Source organism: Dermacentor silvarum, chromosome 2 (assembly GCF_013339745.2).
Source record: "Dermacentor silvarum isolate Dsil-2018 chromosome 2, BIME_Dsil_1.4, whole genome shotgun sequence".
In the NCBI taxonomy this organism is placed as follows: Eukaryota; Metazoa; Arthropoda; class Arachnida; order Ixodida; family Ixodidae; genus Dermacentor; species Dermacentor silvarum.
The window spans coordinates 225,153,034-225,166,518 of NC_051155.1; the positions used below are offsets into that span (position 1 = coordinate 225,153,034).

The following is a 13,485-nucleotide window of genomic DNA, read 5'->3' on the forward strand; positions in this document are numbered from 1 at the left end:
TCCACTCTGGTAATTAGACTGTAATCAAAGTTCACCACACATCAAGTGCCGGTAAACCTCGGTCACCAGCGCGGAACGTCGCCATGCGACACGGAGCAGGCTAGGGACGGCATCGGGACGACCCAGCCGAGAAACGACACGCTCGCCGCCAATGTGGCGCGCGCGCAATGACCAGAACAAAAGACGCGGTCGCGCGTGCAGCCCTCCATTGCCTGAGGAGTCCGCCGGCCATAAACGCACTCATCCCACGGAGCAAATCCATTTCCACGCGAAACGCTCAGTCGTAAAACGGCTGCTGCGACGAAGGACGCCAGCGAGCGCGCGCTTCTGTTTACGATCCCGCGCGAATTCGGTCCGGCGACGGCAAGCTCGGCCCGGAAGAGGAAGACAACGACGCTGCGCTCGACTTGCCCCGGGCTGCTCGGCCGGCCGGGCACGGGGCCAGCAGCTGTGTTATCACGAACGCGTGTGACCCGCGTGCGAAGAGGAAGAGGGACAGAACAAACAGCGGAGACCGGAGTGCACGCCGAACTCGTCCTGGGCAACAACGTATGTATAGGAAGCGCGAACCATGGGCGAGAAAAAGAAAATTGTTAATAATAAATAGCTGTCTAGGCGCTCTCGCGAATGGCATGAAAATTATGTGGCGCTCGCGCTTGAAGGTGCGAACGCTTCATCACTCCCTTAATTTTTTATTTTTTTTTATTAAGTGGCACGAGCATCGAGTGACACTCTTGTTTCTTGCGCAGCACTTCCGGTTCACCTCCCGAGACGACCGGGGACGAAATTCGAAATAAATCAGACAAACAAGAAAGAAAAAAAATGTGGTTGATCCCTCTTATATAGGAATCGGTATAGAACACGAAAGTGAAACGTGTCTTCACAGAAGTAGTGTAATGTTTATTGCACATTGATATATAATGTCTATTGGTGTTTTGTGGCTAAAGCGCCCTTAGGCGTTGATGCACCCACGCTGACGCCTGGTGGCACGTCTCCTCCATCACGACTACCAACGTCGATGACCATGAGCAACCGTCGTGCATATGGAAGCTGCACTACGCTGCACACGCTAGCACAACGCGAAAGACGAAGCACGTAACTGACACACTAATACAACGCGCAAGACAAAGCACGTAACTGAATCGTCACCGAGTCAAATCAGCGCGTACAGCGCGTCGTAATTGCAGCCTCCGCGATCAACTTCAGAAACATTTTCAGACCTAATTGCGGAGGCCGCGCTCCGCTGTGCTGAGTACGGTGAACGCCACTACCAACGCCACCTAGGTGGCGTTGGTAGTGCTTCTTGATGCCAGCGTCCCTTCGAATGCTGGCATCGAGGCGTCGTAGAGCTGAGACCACCGAAGCGTTCACTGTCGGTGCGCGTTAGTGTCATAATGCAGTACTTCTCTTTTCTGCTCGTAGGCGGCGGCACCGCCCCGAGCAAGAGCGCGGGTACACGGAGGAGAGTTAGATATATAAGGCGCGTCTGTGTAGCTCTCTGCAAATGCGTTTGTGGCGCAATGGGTTAAACGCTCGGCGATCTATCGTCGCGGACCGAGAGGTCGTGGGTTCGATTCCCAAATTTTGCATGGTTGTGGAACTTTTTCTTCTGGTTTCTTTCTTTGTATTATGTTCCATGACGTATTTCCGTGACGGAAATACGTCAGTGAAGTCTTGGTGGACCCCGGAATAAAACACTTTCGTGTTAAAATAGTAGAGTACAAATTTCACGTGTTTCATTACACATATGATATCAGAGCATAAGTTTAGTTACAAGTTGAGTTGTTGAAGTGTCTCGAATAATTAGAATGAATCAGAATTAACGCCGAGGTGCGAGTGGTGTCACTATAAGAGACACCTAAGTCAAAGATTAGGGTCGCCTGTCATTTTTTTTTTCTTCTGCTTTTAATACTAACAACTAGCTGTGTTGTCGCTTTCGTGAAAGAGTTGTGGGACGGCCGGCGCGTGAGTAGAATCCAGAGTCCTCAAGTCACATCCACATCTCCAATTATTCACAGCTGTATACGGGCGTTGTGTCAGGCGCCACGGTCAAATGGAATGCGCTCGAATATCGCGCGCATGTTCTCACCTAGTTGTTCGGTTCCATATATATATATATATATATATATATATATATATATATATACATACATACATACATACATACATACATACATACATACATAAAGCTCTCTCGTTTACTCTGTCATCTCTGTTAACCTCTCTCCCTGTCCTTTTATATACAGTGCGCGGTCAGCCGAAATTTGCTTCCCTCCCTTCCTATTTATTTACTTATCCATTCGATTATTAAATAAACCAGTTGCCACTTAGTAACCACGCGCGCGCACGCACGCGCTATATACATGCGATGAAAGCGCGCATGCTCCATGAGCATGCGCGCTTGCGCCACAGGAGTCGCCAGGGCCGATCCGCATCAGCGCCTCCCACACCGCCTTATATGTGCAGCCGAGACTCCAACGCGGAGATATCGGCGGGCCGACCGACCACGCTGACGGGGCGTCGCGCCGAAGTGGAATTGGGAAAGAAGAGCCGGAGCTACGGCGGCCTTCACTCCCCCTTTGAAACTGTTTTTCTTTCTTTCTCGTTTTTCCTCTCGGAAAATAGCGGCACCCGTCGCCTTCTCAGCGGAAGGAGCCGGGAGGATCATGCGCAAGCCGGCGCCGCTTCAGTGTCACGAAATCCTCCACGGAAAAGAGCGCGCGTTCACGCAACCGATCGCACAAGGACGGAGCGCGCGCTCGGTCAAGACACTCGCAAGCCTCCCCCCCACCTCCACACCCCCTCATTAGTGCTGTTTAGATGGTACTGGCAAACTGTCAACCCCCCCCCCCCCCCCCCCCCCCTGGCAGAGATCCTGGGTGCGCTACTGCCCCCTTCCCACCCGAGGCGGATATGAGAGTCTATAGAGGGGGGTAAAGGGTAGGGAGCGTGGAATCCGGGCAAGCGGGCGGCGCAATATAAATGGAAATGCCGTCTATAGGGGCCGCCTGCCGAAGCGCCGCGACGAGCACAGATTTGTCTCGAAGAAGACAATATATGTGCTCAAGTGCGCGCGCGCGCAAATATTCTCGCGCGCCGTGTCCTCAATTACGTCACGCCCGAACGTGAAATCGATGCGAGACCGCGGGGAATTATTGAAGACGTACGTCCGCCTCCCCCAAAATAATAAGTTTTCTCCCATACCTTACCAAAAAGCCTCGCCTGCGGGCATGACATCTAAGCTTGGTCCGAAAGGTCAGGGGAAACGAAAGGTTCGCAAAAAGCGCGTATTCAGCCAATTTGTGCACGTAATGTAATGAAAGATGCCGCGTCTCGCCCGCGCAACAGATTGAGAGCCGGACTATACAAGCGTATTTAATTATAGTAAACTTATACGAGTCGCCGCGCGGCACGAAACGAAACCGTTCGCAAATGGTATCCTGCGTTTTGAGAATCAGCGGCAGCGCCAAATTTTTAGGAAATTAGTTCCCTCTTTTAGCCGCACGTTACTTAGTCGAACCAATTTGATTACGAGAAAAATATCAAAATTCCCTAGAAGCCACAATCTAGAAGGAAAGTCTTCCCACCAGCGCCGCAGACACTTTTCAGCACCTTGTAATGAGGTGCTACCTTGTAATGGTGCTACCATATACACCTCCTCTACCCCCCTCTCTCTCTCACACACACACACACACTCGCGTGGTGCTTCCACCTCTGCGAAATTAAAGAAAGCTCAAATCAACATATATAACGCTTTCAGTCGGGATGGATGTTTCCATAGACCGGGACAATGGAACTGCGTGTATCTCTCAGGGGCATTGTATGTGATGGAAGCAAGCTTGACAACCTGGTGGTTTCTTATATAATCATGCTTTTTTTAGTTTTTTTTCTTCCTCTTTTTTTTCCCCCACAGTGTACACGACGCACCCCCCCCCCCAAAAAAAAAAAAAAAAAAAAAAAAGAACGCAAGAAGAGCGCAAGAAGAGCGCTTGAGTTAACTTTCCGTTCTCGTCCGCCGTTCGTCGGCGCAGTGAAATAGAAATCATGAAATACTACTTATCGACACTGGATGCTTGTTTCGTAAGTCTCAAGGCCTTGGACATTCCAAGTCGCAGCAAATCGAACGAAAAGGAAAAGCCGACCGGACAAGATCGCGGAGACCCCGGGGGGGTCGACTTGCGCGGAGCGCAAACACGTTTTTGCTGACCACGCACGAATGTTTACCTTCCAGTTTCCAGCGTAAGCCCTGCGCATCGCGTCGGCAGTAGGCTCTTGCTTTCCCGAAGGCGGGTCAGCATGCAGTAGTCAGCAGTATAGTAGGACCGGGAGCAAGTTGCGACGCAGGCGCGACCCTGTATAAGCTACGCATGACACTTTAGGCCCGAACTTGTCCAGCTGTAGATACACACGCCGAGGGAGCCTCGTGCTCGACGAACCAGCCACAAGCGTCGTTTCCTCCGCGCGCCGTCCACGGCAGACGCAGCAAACGAGGGGAAGTGCTCAAAGACATCCTTTCTTTTTTTCCCTGTTTTGCGACAAAACGTGGGAGGAGAGACGCAAACAACGATGAGGCAAACACGCGACGAGCACGGACCACTGCGCGCGTGCAATCGTTCGCCGGGAACGGGGAAAGAACCAATGCAGCGCGCGTTTTTTCTTAGCGTCCGAAAGCGTGTACACCACGGCGAACAGTGGCATGCAGAGGATGAGTTTCGACCACGGCTGCAGCTTTGTCCCTTTTCATGACCGTTACGGCTCGGCCCCCCATTGAAATGAGACACACAGTGCGTGTCGGGCATGCCGAAAACAGACATTGCTGGGCAAATGGTATACCGTCGTGACACTTCGGTGGCACGTTGAAAACGACGTCTGTCTGAAAAGCATGCGACCATGCATGCGTGGTAACAGGAATAAAAAAAAAGCGCCGCATGATGTCCTAATCCTGTTGAAAGTACTTTCCTCCTGCTTCCACACACCGAGCTCCGCGGTCCTTCCGCTTTTCAAAGCGGTCCTGGCACTCCTCCTCTACGGGAAACGCTGTCAGGGCAGCCCTCGCGTTTGCACTTTATATTCATGCCGATTTCAGAGTACGTTCCTTTCAGGTGCCTTTAGATCTTCGGGAACCGCTAGAAGTCGCACGGGTCATGTCCGGAGAGTAAGGAGCCTGCCGAATCACCAAAATACTGTGCCTGAAAAAGGCCGAACCACATAAGTCGTGCGAACAAGATATTGGTGCAGTTGCCAGGTATTCTAATTCCTCTGTCAAAATCCTAGGCACGAACTTTGGAGGCACCCGCTGGGTACCCAAATTGTCTTTAAAACGGTGCGCACTAGCACCTTTGTTGCTTTGCGAATAGCTGATCGATTTCTCCCATATATAGTTAACGGGCGATCTCTCATTATCAAGGTTTGCATTAAAAAAAACTATTATCATTACGGCTTGTTGAAGGCCTCCCAAAACGTAGCTCCCTCTCCGCAGATGCGTGGCTTCCATCAAGCGGTCGCACCATTTTCATCTGCGTCATGAGCATAGCATCCCCTCCAAACCCTGATCGGACTTTCCGAATTGCTTTCGCTTGACTATCACCCCGCTTTGCGGTTGCGGCAGCTCTGTTCAATTCACGTCGGCATTTTTTGCCCGCTTAGAATCGCGCCGAGGACACACGACAGTACTCAACATAACTGCTCCTGCACAATAGCACGCTCAAATGAACGTCACGCCGCGTGCAGTCTAAACCACGGTGGTATGGTCTAAACACATCACGAACGGTCCTTCCGCGTCGCACAGTGTGGCGTACCTGAGCCATAAATAGTTCTTTGTTTTCTTGTTTTTTTTTTTTCTTCTGAAATAAATAAGGTCGGATACTTTTCAGGCAGGCCTTGTATCACGGCCTCGTTATGCAAGGGGAGCGCATTCTCTTATATTCGTGAGAAGGCCATGATAGCACGCTGGTGACTAAAAGTGTGCGGACCAGCGCCAGTATTGACAAAAAGTTATTGCGCCAGAGTTGTTCGTAAGAGAAAATTCCAGCCAATGACGGTGTTGAACATACTATTAGCCAAGGCCGCCGACTAATAGTAAAGTGCAATTACGAACGAAAAACTTTGTGAATTTGGCCCCAGAGCTTTTGCGAAAACACCAAAATTTCTTCACTGTCCTTGGCATGCACGTAACCTGAAACTGAGGACTGCAGCTTAGACTTGGTATTACAAACATCGCAGTTTGTTCGTCCGTTTCAGGTTGCCACCACAGTTGTCAATAAATACCTAATTTTCTTTTTTTATTATTTTTTTTCCCGCAAGGCCCCTTCAGTCCGCATAATTTTGATCACGGGCGTATGTTGAGGTCACGAAGAGAAAATAGCGGTCACGGAGTAAGCGCACCGCCGTCCGCTCTCACGAGTTTTTTAGCACGAATAAGACTGGACACAAGAAAACAAACAAGCGCACGCACGCACGCACGCACGCTACCATACTGAGCCCTGCAGTGCTGTGTTGTGCTGGGTGCGGGCCTTACTATATGTTGTGTACTGATACAAATATAATGCTCCTTGTCGTGTGGTTGCACTGTATACCGGGGTTAATTGCCTGCTACGCTCGGCTCGGTGGCCTTTTACAAACGAGATAAATCGGTCACAGGGAAATGTAGTCTTGGTTTGATAGCCAGTGTCCAACTAAAAGCTTCATTCAGCCTGCTGCCAACGTTTCGACTACCGCAAGTTTTCTTGAGGACACGATTTCTTGTCGGAAATTTGGCGTCATATCCGATGCTCCCCTTGTCTGTCTACTGTTCATCGGTGGTGTTTCGTGCTTTGCATGTTCCGCTACGCCGGCCGCACGCGACAGAGCGAAGCCAAAACGGCGAGAGCGCACACACCAAAGCAGCGGCGCGCGCTCGGCACGCGTTCAACGCAGTCATTAATTATATGCATGCGCTACACAACGGTGCATGGCGCTGCACTGCAGACACTGCGATATGGGACTGACACGCGTGCGCGAACACTCGGTAAGTTATCGGCTGTGTCAGCAGCGCCGGGCTGCGACCACTCCTTTTCTTTCAAGGACATCGCGGAGGGTCGAAGCCTGTTTGTCACGTCTCCTTCGCTGCGGCGCGAGTTCCGTTTGCGAACGGCGAGTTTAACGACCCCCGATGTGCTTATTCCACATTCCATTACGCGCGCACGCTCAACTGAGATCGGCAAATATGCCAGCGCGCAAAAAAAAAAAAAAAAAAAAAAAGAAGAACAAGGGACGAACGTAGAAGTGACACGTACATAGCGCTGTGTATGTCTCTTCTACGTTTGTCCCTTGCAGTTTTTTTTTTTTACGCGCTGGTATATTTGACGGTCATGAATAACCAACTAACTTGAATGTCAGCTCTACTAAACTCACAGGCGTTTACAGGTGACCGAAACGCCAGGTACATACAGGCGATATACCGCGCGACAGGTACTACAATGGAAGGAAGCCGCGCAAGGCGGAAAACACAAAGCACAAGGCTCACCGAATGAGGCGCTATAGAGGAAACAAGCAGACAATAGGCGACAATAGTATCATCGGTGAAGAATGGATAAGCAAGCTACACCTATAGTGTGCGAAAGGGCAAGGAGTACCTGAGCGATATGCGGTGTAGATGACTAATGACGAGTTCAGGAACGCCGCACGCGACCTTTTTCATTGACATTATAAATTACATTAAGTGCCGCCTGACGTCTCTTCGTCCATTATATTCACGCGTCTGTATACAGTATATTGTATACCATGTACATGGCTGTTGTATTCACTACACGAGCTCCTCGTGAGATTTATTTAGGAGCAACAAGGAGACTGGAAGCCTCCTCTTGTCACCGCATTCGTGCTATAAGTTAATGCGCTCTGCGTCCTCGTCGATCATAGGTGCCAGCCGCCAGAGAAACGGACGATATATAAGCGCCTAGTGCTACTCGTACCACATTATTATATCTTACTATATGCGACGTGTCAGAGCGCGGCTCCAGTGATAAATGTGGTCGCGCTCAATATATTCTGCGCCCTCCAGCGCCCGCAGATGCCATCAACCGCTCAACTTGACAACCGTATAAGCGCCACAGAATTCCCATGCCATATACTTCTTCCCACATCGGTATTATATCTCACGATACACGATATGCGATGTGTCGCAGTGCCCTTATTGAACAAAAATATATAAATAAATAACAATACCGCATCCTCGATACCTCCCGACGGTGCAAGAGCGCGGCCGCTCTGGCGTGAAACTCGCGTCTCGAGAGCCCCATCTCGCTGTTCCCAGACAGCGCGCGCTCGATAAGGCGTGTACTGTACACACGAACACCGTCGATTAGGGGGCGGCCGGCTGTTGAGGGCACGTACCCGCCGCCGTCGGTGGCTCAAGCACTGTTTGCACACCTCACGTGTTCCGTGTCGTTTCTCCCGCTCCACTTTCGTGTCCGCAATCAGAAAGTCCGCAAAGAATGGGCCGATCAATCTGACGGCGGATCTGGTTTTTTCCAAGGGGCAGCCGTATAAAGAAAAGGAGGACAGACAGATAGAGAGAGGGAGGGAGAGGTAAGAGACACCAAGGAAAAAAAAAAAAAAAAAAAAAAACGATCTCCTCGCGTGAATCTCGGCGTGACTTGTGGCGGTTGACCCTGCATGGTCTCGAAACTCAAGCACGTGCAATCCTTTAAAGGTTAAATGGAGAGAAAAACTTTATTTCTAAACCAATCATAGTCCGAATCATCGTGGTCGGAGGGAGTCCAACCCCTGTGGTGGTGCCGAGTCCAATTCTCTAGACCCGTTAACGAGCTTTTATGTGCACGCGGGCCACCGGCAATGACCACATAGCTTCAGACGCTGCTTTTACGATGGAGCGATCCAGCTCTCCCAAATATAAGGAAGGGACGGCGGAATCATTCAAAGAGCTAAAACGCAGGAAAAGAGTGCTCTACGGCCATCCCCAGTAAGTTTGCTTTGCGTTGGGGTATTCGCAACATCTCACACACCGGTTTCGCCGGTCTGTTGGCAATGTGGTGTTGGAGAGCATCGTTGGGTTGTGTCTGTGGCGCATTAGGTGAGAGTCATCTCTAGTGTTTCTTTGGGATTGGGGATGGCATGCCAGAACTATCACTTCATTTCCTTATTATGAAGATGAAAGCAGTAGATGTGGCTGATAGGCGTTGTTTGAGCGTATCGTTATCACTATAGCGTCCGATTTTTGTTGGTTGTAGCATGTCTACGGTTTTTCAAGCATACCTTTGTAGCCATGTGCTCTGTATCCACTCCGGTAATAGCACTTTCTGGACTGCAGTATCGCAGTATGGCGATAAGCGAAACTGCTGGGTGCCACACAGTGTTTTGTGGCACAAAAAGTGCAAACTGAGACTATCCATGAAAGCACAAATAAACATGCAGAACACCACGAAAAGCTCACATCGTGACACCGCTGAAGTGAGCAGTGAACATTTACGGACGCCTTATACGAGTGACTAACGGTGGATAACATCCGGCTGATTAGAGCCCATGCTTCGGTTGTGTGCTACACGTGTTGTTTCCCCAATGCACGCGATTTATGACGAACGCGGAGAGGGTAATAAGTAAGCGTCGATAAAGGCAAGAGGACCATCCGCGTGAATGTGAACTCACGTCGCTGAACCCTATTATTACCAGCCCCGGAATTATAGGGCAGAGTGTTAGATACATTCGTGTTTTAGGGGGATTCGTTGCTGCATGTATAAAACATCTCTTGTACAGCTTTCCTGGCAAGCTAGCTGGTGAAGAAAAGCGGGCAGAGCCATACTATATAGTAACACACTATAGACGTGTGCCGAGGTTCGTGCCTGGGGTACGCGAGTAAAAAAGTAACGATATAGCGAAAGAGAGAGGGAAAAGAGAGAGAGATGAGTGTACAAGAATAAACTCGACCACAGACCGAGGCACACAAAAGAACGATATCTAGCCGTTAAGTGTTGAGTCTCTGTGAAAAGCCGCGGTTAGCGGCGGCGCACTATGGCCGGGACCTTGAGACCTTTAAGTTCTCCCAGCCGTTCCGCGAAAGACGGGCCTGGGACAATGAAAGGCCCGCACGGACGCGACAGCAATCGAGGACGCCCAAGCACGCAGCCCCGTCGGATTACCACGCCTTTCTTTCTCTCTCTCTCTCTCTCTCTCTCTCTTTCCTCCTTTCTCTCTTTCGTTCTTGCTCTTTCTTTGCCGACACTGCTTCCGGTGAGCACGGAAGCGCGATTCGCGAGCAATTAGAGCGGGGTAAAACAAGGCCGCGGAGAGCGCGCGCGCGACGCTGTAATTGCAGTCCTCGCGCGCGCACCCCACGAGAGGCTGCAGAACGAACACTTGCGTGAGAAAGTGCTCAGCGGAGTGCCCCTCGTACTTTTTACACGCTTCGCACCACTGCGCACTTACACTGTGTCACACTATTTGCGTGCAGCGCAGCGTACAGGTCGTTTTGAGCGAGATCGAGGCCCGAGGTTAGCTGGTTGAATTGCACTGCGCTGTGTAATGTAGCGCGTAAGGAGGGCTCTCTCTGCTCTGCAGGCTCTGTTGCCGCCGGCAACAGAGCCTGCAGAGCAGATCTACAGAGCAGATCTACGGTAAGCGTTGCCTTGCACGCCGCTTCTTAACGAAGCGAAGAATCTGTGTTGGGAGAACGCAGCAATGACATGTGTTGTAGAGTAATCAAAACAAGTTTGCGGAGCCACAAAGCGGCAACAAAAGAAGCGCAACGAACAAAATAATATTAATAAAAGTATAATTGTCTCATGGCCTCGGCCCGCAGTGTGCATATCTAAGGGCAGCCTAAGCCTGGTCGGCTTCCCTGGCTTTTCCTTATGGCCTCTCTCTCTCTCTGCTTACAGCTACTGAGTAAGCGTGACGGCTACGCGAACAATCCACCATGCAGAGTACATGGACTAGTCGTGTATACTGCGGGTATTACGTATCGAAAGCAACAGCGAGCCGTTTCGCCGCGTGGTGGACACCCCACGCGTCAGGGTTTCTCACGAGCGTGCCGCCGGCACGGTTGACTTGTGCTGCAATCGCTTGCTTCGCGCTCCCTCGAGACTTACTCTCACCGCAGCTACAATTCGAAATGCATCTGAAAAACTTGCATGATAAGAAAGAAGGAAAGAATTAAAAAGAAACGGTACAGTTTGTTGGTTTTCTGAGAAATTCAGCCGCAGATGAAAACCGAATCCCGTTTTCGGGAAGACGGAAACGCTTTCGACCTGTACGCTGCGCTGCACGCAAATAGTGTGACACAGTGTAAGTGCGCAGTGATGAAGGGCGCAGCGACAAATTCCGGAAATGCGTCCGATATTCAAGATGATGTCGCCGTCACCTGCCCATGCGCCCGAAAGAACCGGCTCGCGTACCGAATGCAGCTGACGGAAAGCGTTCCAAGAAGCAGTAAGCTCTTCAAGACCATCGGACTATTTTTGGTAAACCCAGCCCTCTGCTGGACAAGCCAGTCGCGATAGCGTCCCGAATACCGAACTCACTCATATTTGATCACCACAAAGCAATGTAGACGGTATACATGCAGATTGAGTCACAAAATGTGCGTTGCCGTCTGTGCTCATGTTTTAAATACCTGCAGGGGAACACTTTGCTGTACGTATACGAGTCGCACAATATCCGCACAGCTGTTCTTCCTCCAGGACGCTGCCCTAAACTAGACACACTATAGTATAGTCAACAACCGCTCTATATACACAGGTGTACGTTATGTATACAGTCAACCGCAAAAGTTTACGGGATGCGGTTTCCCCAGCAAATGCGAATTACTGCACTGTTAAGGCATGACACTTCTAATTTAATGAATCGCTGTGTAGGTGGCGAATGCTACTACATGCTGTAACATTTAATTTCAGGCTGTGCGTATTGCGAGAATTCAGCTTCTTGGCAGATCCTGCGTCCCGTAAACTTTTGCGGTTGACGGTACGCGTTTTCTTTGTATGCTGTTTTTCACGGGACTCCCATGCCACTTGGACCAGCAGGTTATCCACATGGCCAGCCAGCCATCTTCAGCATGTGTGTGTGTAAATATATATATATATATATATATATAAGAGGAATTCAGGATCGCCAGTCAGCCTCTAGAGTCTGTAAAGGAGTACATTTATCTAGGTCAATTACTCACGGGGGACCCTGATCATGAGAAAGAAATTTATAGAAGAGTAAAATTGGGCTGGAGTGCATACGGCAGGCATTACCAAATCCTGACTGGGAGATTACCACTGTCGTTGAAAAGAAAAGTGTACAATCATTGCATTCTACCGGTGCTAACATATGGGGCAGAAACTTGGAGGTTTACAAAGAAGCTCGAGAACAAGTTAGGGACCGCACAAAGAGCGATGGAACGAAAAATCTTAGGACTAACGTTAAGAGACAGGAAGAGCTAGCGCGGTATGTATCAGAGAACAAACGGGGATAACCGATATTCTAGTTGACATTGAGAGAAAAAAAAAATGGAGGTGGGCAGGCCATGTATTGCGTAGGGTGGATAACCGGTGGACCTAGAGTTTCAGAATGGATACCAAGAGAAGGGAAGCGCAGTCGAGGACGGCAGAAAACTATGTGGAGTGATGAAGTTAGAAAATTCGCAGGCGTAAGTTGGAATCAGCTAGCGCAAGACAGGGGTAATTGGGGATCGCAGGGAGAGGCCTTCCTCCTGCAGTGGCCATAAATATAAGCTGATGATGATGATGATGATGATGATGATATATCGTTTGCAGTGACGCGCACAGCTCGATGACAGCGTATACCACCACAAGGCATCCGGCCACTGTCGTCGTCTGCGCCGGACGGAGTACTCGTATAGCGGTGGACTCGAAAGACACGGCGGAAACAGCCCGTGGGAAACAGCGCACCGTTGCGGTCGCGGGAACGCATGCGTATACACAATGCAAGGCCACAAACGAGCCCGTGCGTCAGCGTGTGCGCTTACGCGCTTCGGGCACGTCCGGCGCGCGCGCAACGAGTATACGCGGGCGCCGGCCGAAGCAGCGGCACCGGACTCGCGATGACGGACGTTGCGACACCGAATCACGTGGTGACTAGTTCCCGAGAACATGCAAGCATTCGCGGCGGTCCCCTCGAGATACAAGCCAGCGCGTATTAAGAGCTCTGAGCGTGCGAGAGAGAGCCGGACGTTTCCATACAGCCCGCTCGTACGGCCCAGGGGGCTCAAACACGCGGCTCGTGGATCGCAGACAGTCTAGATGTATTTTACAACGCTCGCGGGTGCGAATGGTCCGCGGTGGCGCCATGTTCTCACACGCACCATTCCTGCTACTGCTATAGAATGAGGGAACTTTTCACCATGTACAGTCATGGACAAATGAAAACAAAAACAAGGAATTACAAAGTAGGACACCTTTCGCAAATATTAACTCGAGAGTGCGATTTCGTACCGCTACTTATACAGTTGCCAAAGATGATGTAATCCCCACAGTGAGCGCAGAAGCCGTA

The 13,485-nt window shown here is 50.5% G+C and overlaps 1 protein-coding gene across 1 annotated transcript in view; it reads right to left on the bottom strand.

Moving 5' to 3' along the window:
* Positions 1–13,485, bottom strand: part of LOC119442760 (uncharacterized) — a 275,001-nt gene that overhangs the window by 9,500 nt on the left and 252,016 nt on the right. The gene's annotated exons all lie outside the window — the stretch shown is intronic.